Source organism: Canis lupus, chromosome 5, assembly GCF_048164855.1.
Source record: "Canis lupus baileyi chromosome 5, mCanLup2.hap1, whole genome shotgun sequence".
NCBI classification, from domain to species: domain Eukaryota; kingdom Metazoa; phylum Chordata; class Mammalia; order Carnivora; family Canidae; genus Canis; species Canis lupus.
In genome coordinates this window covers 85,430,653-85,439,298 of record NC_132842.1, presented here as the reverse complement: position 1 = coordinate 85,439,298, position 8,646 = coordinate 85,430,653, and positions in this window count along the sequence as shown.

Below are 8,646 nucleotides of genomic sequence, written 5' to 3'. Positions count from 1 at the left end.
CCCAGCAGAGCAGGGAGCGCCCGGGGCTACACCGGGCAGCTTGCGGCCGTGACCCCACGTGACCCCACGTGACCCCAGAGCACCAGCACCGCCACGCCCAGGGCTTGGCTTCGGAGGCTCCGGGGCAGACGCTGTCAGGCCCTGGGCAGGAGCCCCTGCGTGTCCTTCCCTCCAGGTGCTTACCCGCAGCCGGGTGTCCTGGGCTCTGTGGGGGCACCGTCGCTCATGCCGAGATGAACGCGGCGCCTGCCCCGGACCAGCTTCTGGGCTCATCCTCTGGTGGAAGGAACCGGGACACAGACAGCAGAGGAGCCGCAGGGTGAAGCTTCGTAGTCTGTTTGCAGAGACAAACTTGCTTTCTGCTGTGAGAACCAGCCCAGAATCCGGGCGGAGCCTGGAAAGAGGAGTGGGGGAGGGGGGGGAAGAAGAGGAGGGGAGGGGTCCCTGGGGGAGGACCCGCAAAGCTGAGATTCCGAGGTTGGAAAGCGCACGATGTGTTTTAGGGTCAGTGAATCCACCGTCCATCTTGTCCAGCCCTAATCCAGTCGTTCAACCCTCCAAACCGACACCCGACACCCGGCCCATCACCAACCACCTTTCCACACACCACACAATCCACCACACCAGCCCACTCACCCAAGCCACCAACCTACCCAACCCCAAATCCATCAACTCATCACCCAACCTCCCAACCCGTTGTTCAAACCATCCGTCTCAGGTCACCCACCCACCACCCAACCCACCAGCCCCGGTGAAGATCATAAACCCCAGAGCCGATGGCCAGGGCTCTTTAAACCGGGGTGATGTGAGCAGCTATGGGACGTTGTTGGCCCCGTGGGCTGATGCACGTCACAGGCGTGGCCTGGTGTTTGGGATATAATAAGGCGACGGCAGCATTTGCTATTTGGGTTGATGTGATTTATTCCAAAGCCAAAAGGGTCCACTACGCAGGGAGGACGTGGGGTTGAGCTGAGCTGGACAAAGATTAACCTGCAGGGAGATGTAAGTGGCATCAGGAGAGGCATTCCTTCGAGCGGGGTGCCCAGTAGGCCCTGAATCTGGGAGGGGACGCTTGGGGCTCCTCCCGCCACACCGCCCTCCGTACTCCCTCGGAGGAAAACCCACTCAGGAAGCTGGGCACCCGAGTTTGTCGTCGGAGAATTTGTTCTTATTCTGAATCCTCACCTCTGGACTTTGGCTGGTGGGCACAGCCCCAGCAAGCTGGCCCAGACGGGGCTTCAGGGAACAGGCTGCACTGCCGGGGCCCTAGTAGCTCTCTGGAGCCTCCACGGGCCCAATCCCCTCCACCCGCCACCTCAAACCAGCGCCCTGCGGACGGGAGGAAGGCTCCCGAGCTCACTCCAGCCGGGGGTTTCCAGCGGCCTCCGTCCGGCCACCTCTCCAGAAATGCTTTGGATCATCTAAATCCAGGTTGTATTAATTCACCAGATCCCTTCAACTCAAAGGGATTTTTCTCTGCTCTCCCTTCCCTGGCTCCTTGCAGCATCCTGTTGCACCTGAGGGCGGACGGAGGGTGAGCCAGCTTGAGAGCCGCGTCCCTGGGCTGCTGCACGGGGTGGGGTGCCCACCGCTCAGCTCCTGGGCGGGTCAAGGCTGCCCCGGTGGGTTATTAGCCCCTGGCCTCCGGCTGGCGGACCTATTCCAAGGCGCAGTGCAATTTCATGCCCTGTTTCCTCCTTCCTTGGGCCGCAGTTTCTGCTCTATTTGTCCAAAATGAACAGAGATGAAGTGAAATGAGTTGCAGTCCGTCCTCCCCCCTCCCCTCTCTGCTCCCCGGTATAGTCCCCAGCCAGCCCCCGGCCTCCCCCACCGTCTCCTCTGCCCGGGTTTTCCCTCCCGCTCTGCTCCCCGCTCTGTGCCTCACTGCTCCTTGTCCTGTTAGAATCTGCGACTCTTAAGAAAAAAGTAAAAAAAAAAAGAAGAATCTGCGACTCTGCCCCCACCTGACCACTCCTTCATGAGACGGTTCAGCAAACACTCACGACGACGCACCAGCTGCATACCAGAGGTCGTGCCCAGTGTCGTTGCCCGGCTCCCACCCCCCTTCCGCTACGCCGTCCTGCTGGCAGGGAGGCGCCTGGGCCCGCGTAGGGCAGCGAGGGTGCCGGTACCTCCAGGAGCCCATCCGTCCCCGGGAGCAAGGGGGGCTCCCTCCTTAGACCTGAGTGCCAGCTCCCCTGTTTCAGCTCAGTGTGGTGGCAGGATGGCTGACCCTATGGCAGCCCTTAACTGTCGAGGTCACTGCCAGCCGTGTGCCAGTCACTCACGGTGCTAACAACACACTGGGGGCCACCTCTGACCCCCAACCACAGCGTCCCGAGGCACCTTGGGGTTGGCCCAGCCCATCTTCTCTAGGAAATGCAGGCCCATGCGAGCTAAGCCCTGGGCGTGTCCTCCCTGGTCCCCGGGGTGGGCTGGACCAAGGGTTTGGGAGCCAGACCAGGCTGGGCCCCCAGCGTCCTCCGTGTGGAGACCTTCGATGTCTCCAAGGGGCAGACGCTTGAACTGGACGCGGCGGGAGGCTGGGGGAGAGCTGCGTGCTGCCGGGAGGACCAAGTGGGCAGGTGGAGGGACACAGAGGGACAAAAACGGACGCAGAGAGATGGAGACAGTGACACCGAGAGAAGCAGGGAAGCAGTGAGAGACACACAGGAAAAAAGGACTAGAGACAGAGGCAGAAAGAGCAGGGAGGGACCGTGAGAGGGACAGAGGGACGGCTGATCCCCCGAGAGGCAGCCCCAGACCCACCGCCTGGCCGTCGGGCTCCAGCCCCGCCTCTCCTGTTCTTGGGGGTCGGGGGTGCCCTGAAGACTCAATGACAAACCCCCAGTTCGCCTGGTTCACCCAGGTCGGCGGAGGAGGCGCCTTGATGGGAACGTGGGCCCCTGGGCCTGTCCAAGGAACGCAGCACAGCCCTGCTCCCATGGCCCTGCCACCCGGCCCCCCTGCACCCGGCCTGGGGGTCCAGTCCTGTGGCTCCCGACGGCCCCTCTCCCCAGCCCCTGTCCTCCAAGCCCTACAGCGCCCCCAGCCCAGGGGTCCAGTCCTGCAGCTCCTGATGGACACTCCCCCCAGCACCCCTCCCCCTCGGTCCAGGTCGGTCCTCTGGCTCCCAACAGCCCCTCCCCCCGGCCCCCCAGCCCCCCTCCCCCCAGCATCATCCCCCAGCCCCACGACCCCCTCCCCAGCAGCCCCTGCCCCAGCTCCCAGCTCCGGCTCCCGCTCTTAGCTCTGTGATTCCAACCCTCTTCCTTCCACACTTACCCGAATTCTCCTCCAGGAGCTGCGAAGCCAAAACCCCCGCCCCCGAGGGCCCAGACAGGTGAAGCACAGGGGCCGGGAGTGCGGGGGGCGCGGCAGGCCGGGTGAGCGCGGGTCCCCAGAGGAGCTGCTGCCGCTCCGCCCAGCCCGCTGGCCCCTGTGGGATCCTGGGCCCGCGCAGCCGAGGTTCGGCGGTGCCCGAGACACATTATGAATCTGGGTTATGTGCTTGGTTTAGACGTAGTGTAGACCAACATTTAAAAACAGGTACCGGGGCCCCCAGGTGGCTCAGTCGCTTGAGCGTCCGGCTCCTGACTTGCTCAGGGCCCTGAGGTGGAGCCGGTGCCAGGATCCCCTGGAGAGCCTCCCTCCCCTCCCCCGGCTCCTCCCCACTCACATAAATAAATGAATCTTTTTTTAAAGAGTTAAAATAAATAAAAACAGGTACGCGGCCAGCTTGGGCCCTCCGCTTGCCAGTTTGTACCCGTTGTTCTAAACGCCCGGACTCTCAGAGCCCCGGGTCCTCCCGGATGCCCGACTGTCCCCTGTGCACGTTGCCATCCGGGCCGGATGGTCCCCTTCGCTGGGCTGAGGCTGTTTCCAAGCCACTGCCTTCGACAGAGGGGGTAGTAATTACACTCTGACATTAATATTTAAACCACAAACAGAGTTAGTGTGCTAATACCGTCCCCGAAGGCTCCGGACTTGTTTAAGTTTTATCCTTGTGAGACCTAATTATTGTCAGCAATGAATCCTGTAAGGCTGCAGGATCGGGGCGGGGGGAGAGGCGCTGCCAGACCCCTGGGGCCTGCGACTTACGGGGCCGAGGCGCAGGGAGGCCTGAGTCCTGCTGGAAGGTGGGGGCCAGGAGGTCCAGGAGGTCCAGGAGGCCTGCCTTAGGGTCCCGCCCTGCCCACACACCTGCTGGGGGAGGTGGGGAGTCACTTGGCTTCCCCTCTGTAGGGTGGGATCGTAGGGTCATTTCCGGGCTCGGGCTGGAGGGAGGGTCAGGCCGGCATGCGCGGGGCTGGGTGAGTGGTAGCTGCTGACCTTGTTTTATCGCTACAGGGTCCCTCCCGAGGGGCCCATCCTCCGTGCCCAGGACAGGTGCCGGGGCAGAGCCAGTGCCTCAACCCTCCTGCCCGCGATCCCCACTGGGCCCTGCTGTCTCTCCGAGCCTCCCCCTGCCAGGCCCGTCCTCCCGACCCAGAATGCCTCCGCGCTCCCAGCTTCCCTGCAGATCGGTCGCAGGCTGTGAGTTTTCTCAATTTATCTCGGGGGGGAAAAGAAAGGCCCAGGCTGAAGTCCCTCAGACGAATGGCCCAGACACCGGAGGGTGGCTGCATGCGGCCAGGCCTGTCTGGCAGGGGCGCACGGGCTGGACCCCCCGAGGGACGAGAGTCAGAGGGCGTCCGGGGGCGTTCATGTCAGCAGGGAGGACAGGGGGTGCGGACCCCAGCTTGCTCCCCCTCAGAGCCGCGGAGAAACCGCTGGAGACCCAGGGGCCGCTGCATCCTAGCGGGGTTCCCCACCGGGAGTGGCGCGGGCGGGCGGGTGGGCGGCCCCTCGGAACAGTGATGGGAGCCCGTCTCTCAGGATTCAAAATGCACAACCCCCTGGCTCGGCGGCTTCCTCCGAGGTGTGCGTGGAGAGGGGCAGCGGGGCGGCAGGCGGCTCAGGACGGAGTGAGGCCGATGTGCCGCGTGGAGCCAGCCCCGGGGCCGCGGGGGACCGGAGGGCATGCGGGGGCAGGGCGCACGGGCGGTCGCCGAGGGTCTCCAGGGTCTCCTCCTGGAGAGGCCGCCGTGGGAGCCGGGCCGCGCCAGCCGGGCGGGCACTTGCTGGACACTTGCTGCCTCGTGGGAGTGAGTTCACTCCTGCGGGGGCGGGAGACCCGGAGCAGGGCTGTGGTCACAGACGCGCAACAGCGAGAACGTGCTCCGTGTCACCGCGTCACTGCGTCGTGACTTAGACACGCTTAAAATGGTACGTTTTCTGCCACGGATACTTTCCCATGACGAACAGGAGACCGAGGAGGGGCAGGGGCAGAGTCGGGGTGGCTGTGTGTTCACCCTGCGTAGACTGACACCACACACACGTGTTGCTAAATGCGTCTTCTTTTATTTTATTTTAAAGATTTTATTTATTTATTCACGAGACACACAGAGAGAGGCGGAGACACAGGCAGAGGGAGAAGCAGGCTCCATGCAGGGACGCAGGACTCGATCCCGGGACCCCGGGGTCACGGCCTGGGCCGAAGGCAGACGCTTGACGGCGGAGCCTCCCGGACGCCCCACAAAAAGCATTTAAAAAACAGTTGTGCCAACGAGGCTCCTCCTTTTCCCGCACCAGCCACACCCTGCGCGGCCCACGCACCTGCCCCGGGCCCAGGCGACAGACTCAGTGTTACCTCGGGGGGTTGGCACAGGGCTGAGGCTGCGGCTCCTGCGCCCGGGCGGTTGGGGGTCCTCCCTGGGCCTCAGCTCAGCTCCCCGACTGTGCTGCCAGGAGGCCGGTGCAGCCCCGCCCGGGCGGACCTCGGCAGCGGCCTCCACGGCCTGGCTGAGCGGGACGAGGACAGACGGCGGGTGACCCGGGCAGGCCTGGACCTGCCGCCCCGCGTGCCACCGCCGCCCAAGCGCCTCCCTTCTGCGAGCTGCCCGCCGCCTTCGGTCGGAGCCCTCCAGCCCCCGCCAAGCCCCATCTGTCCCCTGCCCCCAGCAGCAGAGCACGGGAGCCCCTCTGCCTTCCGGGAGCGACTCCTTCACCTCCCGGGGGCTCCTCCGGGCGGGTCGAGGCCACGGCGCACACAGCACAGAGTAACGTAGAAGCAGGTGCTGCGTCCGTGGACCAGGAGCTGCTGGGGTGTGAGCTCCCTCCCCTGTGGGGGCCACGGGGGCCCAGGGAGAGGAGCCCGCTGTCCTGGGCGGCCCCGCTCCATAGCCACAATGTTGGGCAGGCCCAGGTCACCCCCCTGGGCCAGGGTGGCTTCTCCTCCCCCAGGACAAACTCGGCTGGCTGGGTGGGGAGGGGTGGGGGGACGGCAGCACCTCACACGTCTTCCCTGCGTCCGGCCCGGGCAGGGAAGGGGAAGGGCATCGTGGGGGCGGCAGACTGAGAAGTCCCATCACCTGGAGGGACGACAGGGCAGGAATCAGACGTGGCACGGGGAGCCCCCGGGGGCCGGAGTCGCTGGCACCTCCTGCTCGGCCTCCAAGTCACTACTCCTCCCGGAGCCTCGTTTCTCCTCTGGAAACCGGTGTGGACCTCGCACCTGCCACTGAGTGTGGGCGCGACGAAGGTGCAAAGCGCCCAGCGGCCCAGCTGCTCGCCCTGGGGGTGCTCAGCAGTGGTGGCTGTCGTTGCCCTGCCTCAAGGCTGCTCCCTGGGGTGAGGGTGGCCCCAGCGCGAACACGGGAAGCCTGAGGTTCGACGAAGGCACATTTGGAGAAAAAGGAAGAGCTGGGTCACGGCTGGCCTGGGGCGAGGGGAGGGCGGCTGGGGCTTGCCTCTGGCCTCGGGAGCAGAATCTGAGAAGTGGGCCAGCAGCCCGTCCCCTGCACTGGGCCTCCCCGCCACACCGCCAGGCTTCCCGCCCCCCGTGCTGGCTCCAGCGGGCCTGCTTCCCAGCATCCGGCCCCTGCTCGACATGCCCGGGAGGGATTTACGTTGGAGCAGGAATTAGTTATGAGAGAGAGAGAGAGAGAGAGAGAGAGGCTGCCCCATGGGCTGCAGTAGGAGCAGGAGCCCGACAGGCCGACAGCCAAGGGCGACATCGGGGGCTCCCTGGGTGCCAGGCTGCCTTTCCTCTCACCTCAACCATGAAAACGGAGAAAACAGAACCGGGTCACGGCACAGACAGGAGCACGGCCGCCTGAGCCCGAGCAAAGCAGCTGCGGGGCGGGGGGAGCCAGCTCTGGGCCGGTCCGACCCGATCCCGCAGCCCCCTCCTCGGAGGTCTCGGGGCTGAGCGACGGCGGGTTCTGGGTGGCGCTGACCCAGTTCCTCATAAACAGGGAGGGGCCGCCCCTGCCCCGCTGGCTCCCCCAACACCTCGACTCTGTCCCACGAACCTGCGAGTTGATCCCAACCTTGGGAAGTGACGGAGGAGCAGGTGTTGGCGCCCGGCCACATGGCTGACTGTCGCTGAGCCCGCTCTGTGCCCCGTGGGGGGGCTCCCTGGATGCGGGGCCCGCAGGCTCCACGAGCCCTGGGCAGCTTGAGTCCACGCAGCAGCCGTGTCGCTTCCCTGGACGGGCCGCCTCTCGGGGAGCCGGTCCCTTCGCCACCGCTTCAGGGACGGGGGCCTGATTCCTGGGGGCCCAGTCTGAGGCCCCCCGGGTGCTGGAGGGCGCGCACCTGCACCGCGGCGGCTTGGACCAGGGCCTGCCCGTCCCGGGGGCTGGCGGAAGCCGGTGCCGTCTTCGGCAGAGTGCGGAAGGGGGGCAGGTGTCCCCGGGCCCCTCCACTCCTGCTCCTGCGTCGGAGCCTCGGGTGTGGTCCCGGCCCACCGTCCCCGCTGCACCGTCAGGCACCTGGGGCTCCAGTCCAGGCCCCAGCCGTGACCTGGGGCAGCGGCTTCCGGCTCTGGCCTCGTCGGTGGGGACCTGCCCCGGACTCAACCAACCGGATGACCTGAGCACCGTGAGAAGAGAGGTGGTCAGAGATGTCCCGGCCCCGTGAGGAGCTGAGCCTCAAGCAGAGGCTGTAGGGAGTGGGAGGGGGCGCCCTGGAGCCTGGGGCCTGAGTGCACACCTGGGGAAGGCCGCCCCAGGCAGCCCGTCCTTCTGGCTGACCCGGGGTGCGTAGGGTGCTGACCCCGCCAACACCGCGTCACCCCCAATCCTCCAGCCTCAGGTGAGCCTGCCTTTTCGGAGCAATCTCGGGGAGGTCAGCGCGGCCAGCACGCTGCTGGGTCAGGGCCGGGGCGGTCTGGGAGGGAGGCGGCGGGGAGTGTGGCCCGGCTCCGGCTTGGCTGCACGTTCCCCGGGCAGGTCCCTTCCGGCCCCGCTGTCCTGCTGCGTCCAGCCTGCAGGAGCCCAGGCGTGCAGCGGGGCCATGCAGCGGGGCCCACAGCTGTCTCGCTCTCTGCTGCGCCCCCTGCCCCTGCTCCCCACGGGGCCCCAGCCTCCCTGCCCTGCCCTAGGCCTCCCCTCCCACCTCCCCGCGCCATCCTGCGCTTCCCGCCCGACCCACCGTCCGTCTGCATCCCTGCACGGGCCCAACAGAGGCCGGGGCCGCCGGCTGTTCAGGACCCCCATGCCCGGGGCGGCGGGGCGGGTGACAGCGGGAGGACTAGACGACCTTACCCAGAGCATCCCGAGCCGCTGCGGAGCTTTAATTTATTTAATCAATTCCGGCCCC